Below are 19,732 nucleotides of genomic sequence, written 5' to 3' on the forward strand. Positions count from 1 at the left end.
TTAAATCACCTGGATATTAGTTGGCCCTCTTTCTAAAAGTACCTCTGCTATTTCAACATATCCTGTTTTAAATTTGCTTAATTTTATTTTTTCTAAGTATAGTTGCTATACAATCTTATATTGGTTTTATTAGTTTCAGGTGTACAATATAGTGCGTCAACTTATATTTATACCTTACAATGTCATCACCCCACTAATTCTAGTAATCATCTGTTACTGTGTACACTAATAAAAATATTATAGACTATATTCCCCTACCTCTTTCCCCCCTTCCTCACACCTCCTCGCTTCTGGTTACCATTCTTTTGGTCTGTTTTTCTATGAGTCTATTTTTGTTTTATTTTCTTTGCTTCTTTTAGTTTTTTAGATTCCACATGTAAGTGGAACCATAAGGTATTTGTTTTTGCCTGCCAAGCTTATTTCATTAGCATAGTTCCCTTCAGGTCTGTCTGTGTTGTTGCTAATGGCAAGATTTCATTCTTTTTTATTGCTGCATAATATTCGTGTGTGTGTGTGTGTGTGTGTGTGTGTGTGTGTGTGTGTGTGTGTTTTGCATTTTCTTTATGCATTCATCTTTGATGGACACCTAGTCTGCTTCCATATGTTGGCTGTTGTAAATAATGCTGCAATGAACATAAAAGTACATATATCGTTTTGAATTAGTGTCTTTCTTTTCTTTTTTTATCATTCAAAAAATCTTTTTATTAAGAAATTATAGGGGACAAAGATGATTCTTCATAAGCTTCAAAATTCTTTCCAAAATATTGTTTTCAAAATTGTTCTGAGAGATAGTAGAAATAAAGTTTGAGGATTACATTTATTGGTTTTGAATGTAATGTACTTATTGTAGATAAAAAGCTGTTATTTTGTGGATTCATTATAACTAACTAGTGGCCTGGTGCACGAAATTCATGCACATTAAAAGTGAATTAGAGGAAATATTTTAATATTGCTATTTGCCCTTTCTCTATAATAGAAGTGTCAGAGATGAAATAAAATTAGTAAAATATATATGAAAATGTTCCTCCTGTCAGAGTCTGGGGAGAACTGTGGGATCCAGAGTCAAGTCCCTGCCTACCCGCGCACGTCTCAAAACCACATGAGACCCAGACCCAGCTGGCCCCATCCCTGGGTAATTTACTCTTTTTGATGCAATTGTCAACATATACTGCTTTGACTAGAAAACTCTGCTTTCCTCTTGATCATCTCAGATTAACTTGTAGGTGCTTTTGACTCTACTCAGAAGACTTACCTGGCCTGTTATTAGGAAGTCAGCAGCTCCAGGAGCCCACAGTTTTCTGTGTGTAACTTTTGTGACATGGTCCCATCATTAGTCCATGTATTCCTTTGTCTCAGATACCAGAGATTGACTGTGAGACAGCTGCCTTCAGGGTCCTTACAGTGCCTGCTGCTCGTGGTGAGAGCCCAGTATCTTTCTTGCTCAACCTGAGATTTCCACATATCTGCTATTTGTTCTATCAATATGTTCACCAATACTTGTCTAGCTATGATCTGGTTCACTAATATATTGGCTAGCATGTACCAGTAATTTGGGTCATTCTGTCCTCTGTCAATCAAGATGTTCTGTGTACCATGCCTGTAAGAACTATACTTTTAGGTGTAAGCTACGGAAAAATGTAGAAATGTATTTATTATTTAGATATTATAAACCCGTTGTTAGCAACTTGTTTTTAAGGTGGTCTTTTTCTTTTCTGTTATTTGGCATCATTTTTTCATCATGGTTCAAACTTTCTGCACTTCTCCTGAACCATTCAGCTTAGAGATGCTGTGGGGGTTTTTGTTTGTTTCAATTTCTACCATTTAAGTACTGTTGAATAGAAGTCACTTTTTGACAGAATCAAACTGAGATAGTCTAGTCCTCTAGGGATCCAGGCTGTCTTGCCATCTTTAGCAGAGTGACATCATAATCTATCACCATTGTTAAACAACCTTATAATAATTTATTTAGGCAAAAGTATTGATGGATGCAAAAATCATTGGGTGAAAGAATGTAGGAAAATACGGCATTTACACACTCTAAGATTATTTATTTATTATAAAGAGGAAATTCTCCATTAATTACAATAGAGAAATCTTGAGACACTTTAATGTTTAACTTCAGTCTAATAATGAAGAAAATTTGGACAAATTAAATATAGAGACATTCTGCTTGAAATTAACTTTTCAAAAACATTACTCTTTTGTAAGAAAAAAACACACAAGAAATGTGTGGATGTGTTCTAAATAAAATTAGACTATGGAGACATGAAAAGTAAATGTGTAATCTTTTATTAGAAACAAGGTACAAAGGATGACATTGGGTTGAGGATTTTTATGGACTGATAGTAGAATGGTAATTCTACAAAATATGAGAGAGAGAGAGAGAGAGAGAGAGAGAGAGAGAGAGAGAGAGAGAGAGAGAGAGAATGAGACAGGATCAAGTATAGTAAAGTTTTAAAAATTCTTTAATCTAGGTAAATGGTTTATGGGTGTTCATTTTACTATTATCTCAACTTTTCTGTAGGTTTGAAAGCTTTAAAACTAAAAGTTGGAGCCCTAACTGGTTTGGCTCAGTGGATAGAGCGTCGGCCTGGGGACTGAAGGGTCCCAGGTTCGATTCCGGTCAAGGGCATGTACCTGGGTTGCGGGCACATCCCCAGTAGGAGGTGTGCAGGAGGCAGCTGATTGATGTTTCTCTCTCATTGATGTTTCTAACTCTCTATCCCTCTCCCTTCCTCTCTGTAAAAAATCAATAAAAATATTTTTTAAAAACCCCACAAAAAAACACACTAAAAGTTGGAGGGGAAACCAGGGCATGCAGAAAACAGATACAGGTAAATGAGAAGTGAGTTCATCCCGCATAGAACTTCCTATTAGCTTTGGGACCACCTTGGCTCTACACTGGGCTGTGAACTCTGGAAAATGACTTATGCCCTTTTCAAATAGAAACAGACTCATAGATACAGAGAACAGACTGACAACTGTTAGAGGGGAGGAGAGTTCGGGGCCTGGGTGAAAAAAAGTTGAAGGACTAAACAACAACAGCCCAAGCAGGTTTGGCTCAGTGGATAGAGCGTCTGCCTGCGGACCTCTCTGAGTAGCATAAATACCATCGGCAGCAGTGCTTCAAGCCTAGATGCCCAGACTGGCACCCATCTGGGCTCCAGGCAGGTCCTGGGCTCGCCAGTCTCAGTGAGAACTGGAATTGAGCTTATGCATGGCTGCAAGGGAAGTTGTCCTAGCTCTCTGGGGTTATAGTGCATGCCAAGTTATTCCAGCTGAGGCTCTCAGCAGCTGATGCCAGCAGAACTTTCATGGATACAAATGGAATGTTCTCTCTTGTGTAATTGCATAGCCAAGGACCTCACAAACACCTAAGGAAGGAAGGGTTGTCATCCCCACTTTACAAAGGGGAAACGTGTGTATCAGCGAGCTTGAAAGACTTGTCCAACGTCACGCAGAACAGGGATTGGAAAACAAGTAGCCTGTCTCTTGAGCTTGTGCTCCTAACCACTTTTGTATGCAACATCATTCTACTATTATGGGCAAATACTAGTCCTCCAAATAGTTGTTACCCTGCAGGGTTCGAGTTCAAAAATCAATTCATTTTGTAGATAACAGATAAAATGCTAAATTAACTAGATGTATCTAATTGTTTTATCCAGATCACAGGAGTTATTTTGAGCAGCCACATTTCCCACAAGAGTAACAATTGGTCTGGAGGAGAGAGTAAAGAAAGGGAGGAAAAATTCCTTTTATCCCACTGCCTTTCTGTAAGCCACAGGCTCTGTTTGGTGAAGCACCTACAGCAAGCATGTCAAACTCAAAGGCTAACACGGGCCAAATAAACAAGGTTTAAGTTTACGTGGGCCACAAAAAAACAAAAGCTTCAATTTTCATAGAAACGTAGGTTTATTTTGATAGAGACATTCTGAATACAAAGGGCTGAAATAAATGAGTAATCATTAACATAAAATAATAGAACATTTTAATAAAACTTAATATTTTTTTCTTGAACATTAACTTACCAGACACTGAATAACTGCACAAATTAGTAAGCATAACATAAATAAACCTATTTTTCTTGTTCTCCGAAAGCAAAATATTTCCTGTTGCGCACACCAAACAAGTCAGTACAAGAGTAATGACATGGCAATTGGCTGCTAAAATATTCGCTGCTAGTGTTAGTGGAGAGAAATGGTGCACCTAAGCGTAAGGCCCGTAAGGGAAATGAAAGCAACACAGTTATAGTAATCAGTCCTTAGCAAAGTTTGTAGTTCATTATTAATAACTAGAGGCCTGATGCATGAAAATTCATGCAAGAGTAGGCCTTCCTTCCCCTGGCTGCCTGCACTGGCTTCCCTCTGGTACCTGAGACCCAGGCTTCCCTCCTCTGGCCGCCGGCAGGCACCCAGGACCCAGGACCCGGGCTGGCTTCCCTCTGTCCCAGCTTGGTCAGGAAGGAAGTCCGGAAGATGTCCTGTCTAATTAGCATATTACCCTTTTATTATTATAGATTATGTATAACAAGATATTGTAAAAATTAAGTTATGACATTTTTATTAAAACGTTTCTTACATACCATTATATTGGCTGGGTTGCAAAAATATTCATTGTGGGCCACATGAGGCCTGAGGGCCGAAAGTTTGACATGCTTGACCTAGAGGAATCATGATAACCCTGCAATGGCTCTCAGAACATTGTTACCACACTCAATGGCAAGTTCTGAACACCAGTCACCAGCACCTGGGTTACTTCTGGTTCAAGGATGGATACAATAAGTGACTGGGAGAGGGGACAGATTTAACATATATATGAATTGTTTATTTCTGAAATTCTCCATTTAATATTTTCAGACTGCAGTTGACTGAGGGTAACTGAAACCAGTGAGAGCCAAACCGCATAAAAGTTCTGGGGATACTACACTATCATCTCATTTAATCCTCACAAAATTCTGCAAGTGGGGTTGCTATTGTCATCTCTACTTTGCCAAGGGAGAACCTAAGGATGAGAATTTAAGGGATTTGCCCAAGCACACACAGAACTGGTAAATCAGACCACCTTTCTCTTGAGCCCGTGTTCATAATCACTTCTGTATATAATGTATTTTTACTAACTTAGAAATGACCGTCCTCATCCTGTCATTACACATCAGGGTTGGAGTTCATCATTTCAATTAGTTTGTTGATGGCAGATTAAGATGCCACATTATCTTGGTGTATCTGGATGTTTTATTTCCCAGGCCACTGAGCAGCTACATGTCCTGCAGAAACAACAACTGATCAGGAGTGGAAGACAAGGAGAGAAAGAAGTTCCCTTTCCCCTTCTCCCACTCTTTTCCTGAGTCTCAAAACCCAACTGATTAGGCATAAAGAGGTATCACGACAATGCACAATGTTCTTTAGGACATAGTAACCACAGCCTTTTACAAGGTCCAAGCACTGACCACCACTGCTTGGGTTACTGCATGATCATGGCTGAAAATGGTGAGTGAGCGGTGCTGGAGGAGAGAGAAGATATTACCTTGGTTTGGGTACTGTCTGCTTACTTATCTGTTCCCTGGACATTGGTTATTGTGGTCTCAGAGCTCTTCCTTGGCTTGAGCAAAATCTCTCCACTTAAAACTCCTGTGGGAGGAGTTACCAAAATGTCCTAACAGTGTTAATTGTGTTTCAAAAGGTCCACTGGGCAGTGGTCAGCAACACTGGCTTCAAGATCCAACTACAAAGAGAAAATTACAGAAGAACTCAGTCTCAGGTAGGATTTTCTACTGTTTCTTTTTTAAAAAATATATATATTTTACTGATTTTTTACAGAGAGGAAGGGGGAGGGATAGAGAGTTAGAAACATCGATGAGAGAGAAACATCAATCAGCTGCCTCCTGCACACCTCCTACTGTGGATGTGCCTGCAACCAAGGTACATGCCCTTGACCGGAATCGAACCTGGGACCTTTCAGTCTGCAGGTCGATGCTCTATCCACTGAGCCAAACTGGTTAGGGCTCTACTCTTTCTCAGTCTGGATTCAACCTCGGCCATGACTCTTAAATTACTGCTTTTTTAAAATGTCAATTCAAATAAATGGGGTGTTTAGTTGTAGAAAATATGCCTGTGAATAGTCACACTTCTCATGCCATATTACATAGCAAGTCTCTGACACAGAGCAACCATATGCTTAACATCAGAATGTGACCCATGTGGGTACGGTATAGGGGTAGGACATGGATTTTTATACCATGTGAGAGGACTAATGGTGAGGAAGGGGCTTTGTGGCTTTTTTAGTGCTGTTCTCTGAGGAACTAAAGCAGATTATGAGATGTGACTTGCTGCCCCACTCAGTCTCACATAACTGAGGCAGTTGAGGCACAGATGCCTGTAAGAGGGACCCAGACCACACATTACCTTTTCTTGAGTGGCAGGGAGGGCTCAGTTCTCCGGGTTTCTTTCCATCCCATATAGAAACATGTAAAAGCAAAACAAATAGAAGGTGGAGAATGGTTTCCTGGCCTCCCACAAGGATCAAGAGGAGGCATTCTGATGGGGTGGAGCCTGGGGCTCTGAAGCCAGACAGGGGGGTTCACATCCTGGTTCTGCCACATGCAGCTGTGACTTTGGGCTTGTTACATACCTTTCCTGTGCCTGCCCACCAAAGCTGTTCGAGGTTAAATGAGCTACTGTATGTACATCCCTTGGAGAAGTGCCTGGCAGGCAGACACCCTGAGCAGAGGTCTGGTATTGCTGGTGTTGTGACTCTCATTACTGTATTCCTGGTAAAACAGGGAGGCCCAGGGAGTCTCAGAGACTGGAGGATGGGTGTCTTCACCTCTTCTTTGCCTCCCAAATGAGAATCTGTTAAAGACACAGATCTTTACAAATGTAATCCCTGTCTGGCTCCTTTCCTATACCCCACCATCTTACCCTCCTCTACCAAAAGAACTGCCATTAGCAGTTTGCTATACATTTTTTCAGATCTTATTCTTTGCATTTACTTTTTGCCATGTGGATGACTCTGTGAAGAAAGACAAATGGAATAAGGAGACACCCATTGTTTTTCAAGGTTCTTGCTTCAATTACCATTTCTTGGAGATCCTGCCCATGTCAGTACATAGAGGACTCCTTCATCTTTTTCAATAGCTGCATTTTATATCATACTAGTGACTCAGTTCATGAATTCATGCACATTGAAAGGAAATTATTTAGAAGGTGGTTGGTGAGGTGGGACTAGGCAAGATAGGCCAGACATGCCCTGGGGCCAACCTTCCGTGATCCCTTTCCCAGTGTCTGTGGAATGAGCAGGATCTCTCTGGCAGGTGGAGTCCCTTGGTCTGGCCTGCGGGCATCAGGCCAAAATCCGCTCTCCAACATTCCCCTAAGGGTCTCGGAGTGTGAGAGGGCACTGTGCAAAGTTGCTGTTGTACAGGGTAGGGAACGCAAATGCAAGTGTGCAGTAAACCAGATTTGGGGCAACAGTGCCCCAGCTACAACATAAACCATGGCCAAAAGTGGAATAGCATGGCCCCGTGAGGAATTGGGCTCCCTCCTCTCTGGTTTTGGGGTGTGTCACCCGAGAACCGCCACTGCTAAATCACTGCAGCTCAGCAGCTCCTGCGTTGAGCATCTGCCCCCTGGTGCTCAGTGTGCATCATAGCAACTGGATGGACAGTCAGACACTTAGTATATTAGCCTTTTATATATAAAGATTGTTGATATGCTATAATTTATTTACATACAGAAATTGGAAAATTGCCTATGGCTTCTTATGTGACTGACTCTTCAGAATAACCAAGTCAATTATTCAGATAGTTTACAAAAAGTAAGATCGCATGCACTTTAAACACACAGAAGAAGACATTATATACTCTTCTAAAAATAAAATACGAAAGTAAAGAAATACTATAGCCAGTTCACTTGGCCACAAAACATATGTGAATATAATTTTTTACATAGTGGGAAATTTGCATGAAACTTTTTGTGTGTTTCCTGTTTTGACACTAAAAATACCATTTCTTGCTAGATAGGAAAAATAATTATTGTTATCTTATCAATTCTTCCCAAAATGAATTTATGCATTCAGTGCAAGCACAGTCATGACTCTCAACAAGATTTTGCCATGAATGAACTGATTATTCAGTAAACTTGAAGAGAACACATGTGAGAGTACCCATGGTATTGAGCTTTCTCTACAATATATGAATATCTGCACTATAGATGTAGCAATTAAAATAGGAATTGAGAATATGTCAGTGTAAAGGAACACATATTCTAGACACAGTCACATGTACATAACAAAATGAAAGAAATGATAAGGTTGGCATTTGAAGTCAGATGATGTCCCAAAGCTATCTCTTATGACTCGTTCTGGAACCAAGTGAGTGTGTGTGTGTGTGTGTGTGTGTGTGTGTGTGTGTGTGTGTGTGTGTTGGGGAGGAGGCTGGGGGAAGAGGCCCCTAGTTCCCCTGGATTAACTGGGTTTCATCATCTTTTCCACACTTTCTAGTTTTTGCACTCTTCTGCAGCAGTCTGTGGTGTTGAACAGTCATAGATAAAGACCAGTCTGAAGTCATTCCCAGCAAGCCCTCAGTAATCCTCAGGAGAAGGGAAGATACACACATAAAACCCAGCATGGCCTCTAGAAACGTGCTGACCTTTTTACTTGGTAGGCAGCTAGAGATTCTGAGAAATGATGTGGATCTGTCAAAGTGGCTGTGGATGCTGACATAAGCCACACCAGAGTAGAGTTGGCCTTTGAAAAAATTCATGTGACTTGCCTGCTTATGCCTGCCTGTGACTTTTGAAAATGCAGAAAAAATGATTTAGGATAACAGATTCCTCCTTTTGACAGCTGTTAAAATAAAACTGCATTTTCACTCCTTTTGATTTGATGTTTTTATGCCATATAACTTTCTTGATTTACATTGATGGGGAGTCCATTCATTCTCACATACTAAGCAGAAGCTCTCAGATACTGGGGATGGCGAGATCATGCTGGATGTCAGAGTTCTTCCACCTTTAATGTGAAAAAGCAAGGGAATAGTGATGTAGTACCAGGTCACTCCAGGACCCAGGACTCCTCTCCCTGGGCATTTTGGAGAGACAGCCACTGTATTCACCTCTAAAGCCTAGTTGCTTACCCTGATGAGAAGACATTAAGAACAGGCCATGAGATGGGTGGGGAGGTTAGGACACTCTTTTTTATTACTCTGATGGTATGAAAACATCATTTAGAAACTACAGCTATGTTTCTTTGTTTATTCTACTAAATATTAAAAAAATAGATCACAGGCATTTTAATATGAAAATATCAAACCTTCAGGGCCTTCTAAAGGTCATTGTTATTCTCATTGTCCCCAAAGAGTGGAAACCCCCACCCCCAGGCCCCTTTATTTCGCCATATTGAGTAAACCTGTTCAGGCCACTGTTGACAGAAGAGAATTCATTTGACTGAAGTGAAGCCAGCCCATAAAGACCAGTAGTGCAAGAGCTTCCAGAAAAAAGTTTCCCAAAGGAATTGCTGGGAAAGGCAGATACTCAAGAACTGGAAATGGGCCCTGGCCAGCTTGGCTCAGTGGGTAGAGCGTCACCCGTGGACTGAAGGATCACAGGTTCGATTCCGGTCAAGGGCATGTACCTCAGTTGCTGGCTCAATCCCGGGCCCCGGTCAGGGCGTGTGAGAGGCAACAAGTCAATGTGTCACTCTCACATTGATGTTACTCTCTGTCTCTCCCTCTCCCTTCCACTCTCTCTCTCTAAAAATCAATGGGAAAAAATATCCGCCAGTGAGGATTAACAAAAAAACAAACAAAACAAAAAAGAACTTGGAAATGGGTGTAAAGTGGCAAATTGGACATTCAGAAGTGAGAGCTAAGCTGAAGAGAAGACAGGGAGAGCTAAGAGGTAAGAGGGGTGGTGGAAATGGGCAAGCCAAAATGACCAGTAAGATTACCTTAAAATAAGGATGAAAAGTTCATACCATCACATATTCCAGGCATGACTCTCCTGTAAAGTGAAATCCAAAAGTAAACTCCAAGCATCCTTTCCCTTACCCTCTCTGCTTTCCCCTTACAACTTGTAAACCATTTCCAGAACACCCTCTTGTCCTTCTCCCTCACTTACAGTTCAGGGGCTGTCATTCTGTCTCCTTTGCCCAGTTTCTCCCAGCTCTTTATTATGCAGACAATTTAACCTCTCCATGTCCTTTGAACACCCCTCCCTGTTCATACCCCCTTCACTTGTGCATGCTATGAATTGGCTTTGGCAGAGTATAACCAGTCTCTCCTCAGAGGGTCAGGTATGGCTGTGGGATGGAGGGGAGGGTATCTGAGGTTAACTATGACTGTTAACCTCCTACTTGTGAGCAAATAAAGGCAGTGGCATGGGGGAACTTGAAGAGTTGAGGTGAAGACCTGAGGGTAGAGCTAGGAGGAGATAAACCGGGGAGCTTGGTAGAGGGAGGAGGAGACAAACTAGAGATCAGGGACCCATTATGGCCAGTCCACTGGCATCTAAGGGAAAACACAATACTTACAACATAGAATTCCATGAACCAACATGGATAAATCTCACAATCATCCTGTTGAGAGACAAAACCAGCAGCACAGAGAAATTTAGCAATGGTGACTAGCACATGCCAGGCAGTCTTGGATATACTAGTATAGGGACATAGTAAAAGTGTCCACACCAGTGGGGCAGGAGGTCCAGGTTGAACTCTATATTACCTCACACTTGGCTGACTTCCCCCAAAATTGGTATTGATGGCTCCACTTCTCACAGGGGATGCCTACCATCCGTGGAGGACTGATAATGAAGGCAGTCTCACACAGATCATGTGAACTCTGACCACTCAGCCAAAGGAGGCTGTGAACTCCTATGGGAGAGTCTGGGTGGGTTGAAGACCAGTGAGGCCCTCGTCATAGAGGCTCAGTAGTGTGCTGAGTTTACGGGAAGAAAATACCCTTCACTTATGGTGACGATGAGGTCTCAAAATGTCCACTCAGAGGGTTTGATCTGTCTCTCCAGAAGTCAGAATCACAAATAAAACATTCAAAAGGGAAATGGCGGCCAGAGAGACAGAGAGAGAAAGGAAGATTAACCAGAAACCAGGGAGTGCTGCAAGGGACCAGCCATGTCCACACCCATCCTCCTTAGGAACCTTCTGCCCTTTGGTTTGTCTAGGGGCACACAGTGTTCCTTTTATATGACTTTCTCCCTATAGTGTTTGACTCACATCCACTGTCCAATGCCTGGAGTACCAATGCCAAGTGTTTCAGAAAGATCCTCAATCACTCCCAAATACTCTAAAAGACAGGGTCACAATGCCCACCCCTCCTTGATCTTTCTGAGCTTGGAACAGGAATAAGAACAAGAAGTGGATTTGAAACCAGGAAGATATTGCTTCCTCTCCCTCCCTTTTTTTATTGACTGCCTTATTTCCCCTATTCCACTCCAAGTTAATGCCAGCTTGGAGGATAAAAGAGGAGAAAGGGGCTCACTGATATGTGTGGAGGGGCCTGTGTTCTGGGTGATGACCAGAGACACTCCAGTGGAATGCTGGAGCTGTGTTTAATGTACATGCACAGACTGCCTGTGCATTATGTATACTTACACGTGTGCATGTGTGTGATACCAGGGTATTCAGTGGCTGAAACACTTTCTCTTTAATCTCACATCAAGCCACAGGACTATGGTTATGAGGGAGGACTGGATGCAGAGAAGGCTGGGAGCCCAGAACAGAACTCCTCATCTTCCCTGTTCTTTGCTACTCTTAGCCCTCTTGGTAGTGATAACACCTTCCCCATACTCAGCCTGAATATGCTTCACCCCTAACCTCTTTTTTGACCCCACAGTAAGTCAAGAAGTCCCCTGTACTAAACTGACACAAGAACACTTGGTTTTTAAAAATATATATTTTATTAATTTTTACAGAGAGGAAGGGAGAGGAATAGAGAGTTAGAAACATCAATGAGAGAGAATCATTGATCAGCTGCCTCTTGCACACTCCCTACTGGGGATGTGCCTGCAACCAAGGTACATGCCCTTGACCGGAATCAAACCTGGGACCCTTCAGTCCACATGCCGATGCTCTATCCACCAAGCCAAACTGGTTAGGGCAACCCTTGGTGTTTTTATTTCCCAACCTGAGAAAAGAATGCCTCTGAGTAAATTAGTTTTTGCAAGAAGGAGAATCATTGATGTGGCAAGACCCAGAGCAAGTGTATCAGGTAGGATCAAGGACACAATGAACAGAGGAAGGAGCAAGTAGTTATTCCATTTGGAACTGGGAGTATTTGTGGAAAGGTGTGCCAAATGGAGTTGTTACTACCTGAGAGAATGCTCCTTTCCCTTCCTGCTGTGTTCTCCTGCATAAGACAGATAGACTCAGAATTGTTACTGAGGTCTGGAGTAGTGTGGACTCTCAGCATATGGAGCAGCCTGAGGGCATTTTCCACCTGGAGGCTGTGTCAGTGGGTAGTCAGTACCCATCAGTACCAAAGATTCCCCCAAATTCTGTAAATACATGTTTTTATTTAACTCAGATTTTCTTATTGGTTTTTTTTTCCCTAGCATGGAAAGCTTTGATTCATGTAATAGCAGACAACTGTTTCATGAAGTTCAGCTACAGAATAAGAGAAACAATGGGAACATTGGACATGCAAGCATTTTGATACCACTTAGAAGTCTTGAGGATATTGGCAGTTTCTAGCAGATTTGTAATTTCAAGTAGCTCAGCCATTCAGAAATGTAACTTTCTTTATATCCCTACTAGTGGCCCGGTGCATGAAATTCGTGCACATGAAAAGGGGATTAATTAGAGGAAATATTTTAATATTGCTATTTGCCCTTTATAATAGAAGTGTCAGAGATTAAAGAAAATTAGTAAAATGTATATGAAAATCTTCCTCCTGTCAGAGTTTGGGATGTGCTGTGGGACCCAGAGTCAAGTCCCTGCCCACCCATGGCACCTCAAAATCGTGCAAGACCCAGACCCAGCTGGCCCCACCCTTGTCAAGCCCTGCCTGGGCACTGATGGGCGTGGCCTGAGGTCAACCAGCCCGGGCTGGGACAGGGTGTGCACCTTGAGGTCCCCTGTCAAGCCCCGCCGGGTGGGGGATGTGGCCTGAGGTCCCTTGTCAAGCCCCGTTGGGCAGGCGGCGTGGCCTGAGGTCCCCTGTCAAGCCCTGCTGGGTGGGGGGCGCGGCCTGAGGTCCCCTGTCAAGCCCCACTGGGCAGGGGTCCCAGCGCCATGCAGCCTCAGGTCCCTGCTGATTGCTCATTAAGGCTCCTTATAGGAACTCAGCCTCCACTGTGGGCGCAGCCATCTTTGTGATGGTGTGACAGTCAATTTGCATACTCCCTCTTTATTAGATAGGATATCTTAGGTCAACCTGCTCACAAACTCCCATTTCTACTCATGGAAGAAATTATTGAATCCTGTCCCTTGAAGGTGACTCAGTCTCTTCTAGATTAAAACTTAATCTCTCTTGTGCAATTAATTACTTATTTTGTTCTGCATTTCAATTGTGTAAATTTAAAATCCAATATCCTTATAAGGGCTGCTTTCTCCTCTTATATATACTCTCCCATGTCCCTGTCCCTTTCTTGCTTTTCCCGCTTTCCTTCTCCCTCCTTCTAGTCCTCATGCCCCTCTTCCTCACTCCTCCTCCACTTCTCCCCTTGCTTTTCTCCTCCTTTCCCTCCCCTTCTCTTTTCTCCCTACCCAATCATTACTTTCTCTGCTCCCCCCCCACCTCTTCTGCTTCTCACTCTTCTTTCCCCTCTTCCTCTTCCCCAAGAAATCATTTAGCTACAGATGACTACAGCAAGGACCTGTCCCCTTTTCTCTCTCACCTCTCTTAGTCTTTGAGTGTTTGTGATCCCCACCCCTTGTATATTTGGTGGATGGGTGTAACTGATCCTTCCTGGCCTTTGGCACACACTAGCATCTGCTGCCAGTGCTGATGGCTGCTGCCGTGGCCTCCAATCAGTATAGTTGTATACTCTGGGCCATCTTCTTCCAAGTTCCAGGCCTTGTCTTGTTACCAGTCCTCTCAGCATTTCTATGGAGTCTCTTTCTGAGCCTATAGCTGAAACTCACTCATGCTATTCATAAGCCCCCAGGAACTCAAGGGTACTGTCTCAGGATCTCTCCTCCCTAAATGCCAGGCTCATTTTATTTATTTATTTATTTATTTATTTATTTATTTATTTATTTATAAATCTTTATTGTTGAAAGCATTACATATGTCCCCTTTATTCCCCCATTGACCTCTTCTAACCTGCCTCCACCCCCAACCCCAGACTTTCATTACCCTATTGTCTGTGTCCATGATTATGCATATATGCATACAAGTTCTTTGGTTATCTCTTCCCACCCACCCATCCACCTCCACATTCCTTCTGAGATTCATCAGTCTGTTCCATGCTTCTACAGTATGTCTCTGGATCTATTTTGTTCATCAGTTTATTTTGTTCACTACATTCCACATTTGAGTGGGATCATGTGATACTAGTCTTTCTCTGACTGGTTTATTTTGCTTAGCATAATACTCTCCAGGTCCCTCCACGCTGTCTCAAAGGGTAAGAACTCAATTTCTGACCTCCTCTTGACTTCTCCTGTTGGTGCGGGGCACTGATAGGGTGTGTCCCTCTCAGAACTCCAGGTAGAATGTAGGGCCAGGTTCAATTCTGCTCTGGGATTCCCAATCTTTCACATTTCCTGTCTCAATATTCTCTCATTCCTTTCCAAGCCTCTTTCCAGGGTCATTTCATACAGTTACACAGGTTGTGCAGTCTGCAATTAAAGTGAACCCATTCACATGTGATGCACCTTGGAGTTGTGCAGTGCACAGCATGCCTAGCAGCACATACTGATATGGTGTCCAGCCCCATCCCTAGCTCTAGAAGTGCCCTATTCCCTCTTCTGGGAGAGAAGCAAACACTTTATCCTATCCTAGATCCTACTTATCTATGGCTAAAAATGCATATATCTAGGCTCTGAGCTTTAAGCTTTGGCTATCTGAGGGACTGCATATACTTATTTCTTTTAACAAAACCCAGCTCTTGCAAATGAAAACATTAGCTTTAAAAACTAAGGTCTATTGGATGCTGCTTTTTGTCATTCTTCTATTGAAGAGGATTCCTCAGCTTCAATAGGGAAGGGGTCATGAGCAGCAAAAGTGATTTTGGGAAATAAAACTCTTGATTTTACATCCCTAAATATTTGCCCACTGCAACTTTTTGTGGTTAGATAGGTCTTGGTGTGTAAGGCACAGTAGATTCACAACTGAAATTCTTCCACAAGGTCAAGAACACTTAAAAATGGTCCTATATTCAAGGGCCAACAAAAAAAAAAGAGCTTTGCCATGTCCACCCCTCCCTGCTAAAGAGAGGGCAAATAAGAGAAGGATTGATGGGGACAAGAACCACAAAGTGATGGTAAGACAGACCCTAGGGAGCTGGGCTCTCCTGTCCCTTCCTGGGCTTGTGTCTCAGAAGGGTGCCTGGTTCAGGAAATCTCTCCTTAATCATTGACCCTGAGAATGCTCTCCACCACCCAGAGACACTTTGCTGCTGGGAGGCTCCAGCAAAGGAAATCAGGCCATAAGTTCCAGGCCCAGACAATGTTCCCCACCCCCTAATAGCAGGATTCCTGCCTCCAGCAGCTGCCAACACAGGAAACATTCTTGCAGAAGTTAACAGAACCCCTTCCTCCACCACTAGATGGCCAGGCCTAGGAAAGCTCCTTTCACCCCCTCAAGAGCATCAGCAGGGAAGACATGCTATAAACCAAGCATACCAATAGAGCACCACATAATCTCTGAAAATCATACTGTCATTATAACCATAGTCCACAATAGTAGGCCAGGGCTGCATGCCAAACCTAAAAGGGGGGATTGCCTGCTAAAGTAAAAAAAAAAAAAAAAAAAAAGAAAGAAAGAAAGAAAAGAAAAAAGAACCAAGTGTCTCCTAACAATACTCAAAAATGTGCAGGATACAATAAAAATCATACAAAGAACCAGGAAGGTCACAACTCAAATGAGAAATGACAACAGACTGGCCCTAGCATTGAGATACAGTAATTCAGATATCAGAATTCTCTGACAAGAATTTTAAAGCAGCCATCATAAAAATAATTACAAATTCTCTTGGAAAAAAATATAAAATCTCAGAAAACAAATAGAATTTATAAAAAAGAACTGAATGAGAATCACATAACTGAAAAATATGGTAACTATGGAGTAGCCATAGTGCAGAGATTTCTGAAAACTAAACCCAGACTATCATCCTGCCAGTGGCTAAATTACTAGTACAATGCAAATTAAATCTCAAACTTCACAGGGTATCTTCTGTTAAAGTAAGGGCATTGATTGGAAAGAAATGAGATCCTGAATATTGGAATGGGGACATATGGACAGATCCCAGTCAAGCTGGGACAGTGGACCCCTAAATTCTGCTGAGTCTTCTCTGCCAATAGAAGCAGTCCTTCCACCCCTGTCTGAAGAGGTTAAACCTGCTGTGCCTAAAAACCTTTAATGGCTTCTCCTGAGGTAGTTTACTTCCAAACATTGCTGATTGTCCTCATAATCTACCCAACACTTGTCTTTGCTTCTTGACTAGTTTTGAATCCTAGCAGGCTCCAAAATGTGAAGTACAAAGTGTGACCCATGAGAAGGTACACTACACATCAAAAGAACTGTGTGATTTTTTTCAATTTATACAGACCAAAATCTGGGGAATTTGTGTGGAAACTAATATTAAGAGTATGAGATAACAATGTGAATAACATAAAGTTGGATTGGGCTGAATATATGAATATGAGCCCAGTAAGCAGAGATTCTGGACTCAAACATGCAGCTCAATGGGTTAGAAAAGGTGCTATCACTTTTGTTGGTTGGTTGAAACATGAACCAAAAGGTGGTCTACACTGTACAAATTTAAAATGCTAGGACTCCTTTGGTATACTGCATCTGAAAGCTTAGGGAGACTGGAATGTAAAAGTGGATTTATCATGTAAGACCTGTTCACCCACCCCGGGAGAACATACCTTTCATGACTGTGAGAAATACATTTTTGAGGGGAGCCCCAACAACTTTGAAGAGCTCTGTGATCACTCTTCTCTAAAGGTCAGAAATTATAGTGGTAATTACTGCCACTGAACGAGTGTCTTTAAATGCAATGGGGATAACTGGATTCCAGGGTGATAAGCGCCAAGTGAGGGCACTTAATCAACAAAAAAACAAGGTAGGCATGGTTACTGTAATAGACAGCAAAGTCAAAGAAGTAATGAGAACAGTCTGACTTACAAAGACTTATGGCATTGGTTAGTTGATCATTGTGTCCCTTGAAGAGAAATAGATGGGCAGTCTACTATATTCTTACTTGAACTATATAAGTGAAGAATCCTAGGTCAAGTCCACTGAAGATTAATTTAAATCACCAAAACAGAGATATATGGCCCCCAATAACTTGCAAGACTTGAGCCAGTTTACAGACTTAGAACCCCTTGAATGAAAGGGGAGACCAAGGAGATTAAATATGGTGGCAGAGTAAGTGGATGCTGCATGTTCATGCTCCCAGGAACAGACTGGAATTACAAATACATACAGAAAAGCTTCCTGAATAATCAACAGAAAACTCGCAGGAGAGAACCCTGATACCCAAGGACCGAAAGTTGGAGACCGCATAGAGACTGATGCATCATCAGTAAGGAGATACACATCCTCTAACTTTAGAAGAAATGTTGGATGAAACATAACATTTAGATATTGGACTCAAGCAGAAACAATGGCTAATGTCCGAGGCATTAGTCAAAAATCCCAAAATTGAAGTAATAGATGGGAAGTATGCCTTCAAGCCCAAGTACAACTTAAAAGATAAGAAGGCCGAAACCGGTTTGGCTCAGTGGATAGAGCGTCGGCCTGCGGACTGAAAGGTCCCAGGTTCGATTCCGGTCAAGGGCATGTACCTGAGTTGTGGGCACATCCCCAGTAGGGGGTGTGCAAGAGGCAGCTGATCGATGTTTCTCTCTCATCAATGTTTCTAACTCTCTATCCCTCTCCCTTCCTCTCTGTAAAAAATCAATAAAATATATATATTTTTTTAAAAAAAAAAGATAAGAAGGCTCTGCTTATGTTCTTAGATAAGCATGACCAGTGAGGCTTAGGAGGAATTCTCCTAGAAGATATAGAGGAAGGACTGCCAAATTCCCAGAAAGCTGTCAAGGCTTTAAGGGACCAGATATTATCTGTAAATCGTCCTGATAAGAAGAAAATTCTTTTCTTCAATGATAAAAGCTGTCATTTTCTGTGGATGAAGAGTTTCAGAAACTGTGGAGGAGTGTCACTGTGGATTCAATGGAGGAGAAAATTGGAGAATATCTGAAGCGACAGGGTATTTCTTCCATGCAGGAATCCGGACCAAAGAAAGTGGCAACCTATTCAAAGAAAAAAGCCTGCTTCACAGAAAAAAACAACGATTTAAGACACATAACGAATACATGGCTGGAGTGCTAAAGGACTAATCTGACATTGCTCCTGGCAAATAGTAAACAGTTTTGTAGGATAAATCAGAATTTAGCCTCTTGGATTTTGCAAATCATCAAGGATGGATAGAGTCATCTTGCCAACCTGAATGCTAGCTTTACAGCCCAACCCTCAGGGGGCTTGACGGTATCATCTAAAATGTCATTGTCAAGACCCATGTCAAGAAGCTTTTTAAAAAATGTTCTTATTGAATTCAGAAAGAGGAAGGGAGAGGGGGAGAGAGAGAGAAACATCAATGAGAGAGAAACATCGATTGGCTGCTATGTTTTATTCTAGGAGTTTTAAGATTTCTGGTTTTACATTACCATGGGTTTATAATTTAGCTTGAAATCATGACGTGTGATGCCTCCCGCTTTATCCTTCTTAGGATTGCTTTGGCTATTTGAGCACATTTGTGGTTTTATGTAAATTTTAGGATTGTTTTTATACTTCTGTAGAAAATGCCACTGGAATTTTGTTAGGGATTGTATTAAATCTATAAATGGCTTTGCATAGTATGGACATTTTAATAATGTTATTCTTTCAATCCATGAACAAGGGATATCTTTCCATTTATTTGTGTCTTTAATTTCTTTTATCAATGTTATGTAATTTTCAGTTTGGAGATCTTTAACCTCCTTGGTTAAATTTATTTCTAAGTATTTTATATTGTTTTCCATAGTATTGTAAATGGGATTGTTTTCTTTATTTCTCTTTAGATAAGTTATTGTTAGTGTATAGGAATGCTACTGATTCTGTATGTTAATTTTGTATGCTGCAACTTTATTGAATTTGTTTATTAGATTGAATAGTTTTTTGGTGGAGTCTTTAGAATTTTCTCTATATAAAATCATGTCATCTTCAAGTAGAAATTATTTTACTTCTTCCTTTTATTTGTTCTGGTGCCTTTTATTTCTTTTTTCTACCTGGTTGCTTTGGCTAGGAATTTCTGTTCTGTGTTGAGAAAGAATGGTGAGAGTGGGCAACCTTGTCTTGTTTTTGATCTTAGAAAAAAAGCTTTCATTGTTTCTCCATTGAGTATGATGTTAGCTCTAGGCTTTTCATGTATGGCTTTTATTATGTTGAGGTATGTTCTGTACCCATTTTATTAAGAGTTTTTATCATGAACAGATTGAGTTCTGTCAAATGTTTTTTCTGTGTCTTTTGAAATAATCATAGGATATTCTTCTGTCACTATATTAATGTGGTTTATCA

General features: G+C 41.6%; 1 pseudogene across 1 annotated transcript; it reads left to right on the plus strand.

Moving 5' to 3' along the window:
* Positions 1 to 5,473: 5,473 nt before the first annotated feature.
* On the plus strand, positions 5,474 to 18,516 carry LOC307095404 (general transcription factor IIE subunit 2-like; annotated as a pseudogene). Its single transcript has 4 exons — positions 5,474 to 5,486; positions 5,680 to 5,757; positions 17,705 to 17,877; positions 18,117 to 18,516. The product of its transcript is annotated as a general transcription factor IIE subunit 2-like (transcript).
* Positions 18,517 to 19,732: the final 1,216 nt, after the last annotated feature.

Source organism: Cnephaeus nilssonii (genome assembly GCF_951640355.1).
Source record: "Cnephaeus nilssonii genome assembly, chromosome: X".
NCBI lineage: Eukaryota > Metazoa > Chordata > Mammalia > Chiroptera > Vespertilionidae > Cnephaeus > Cnephaeus nilssonii.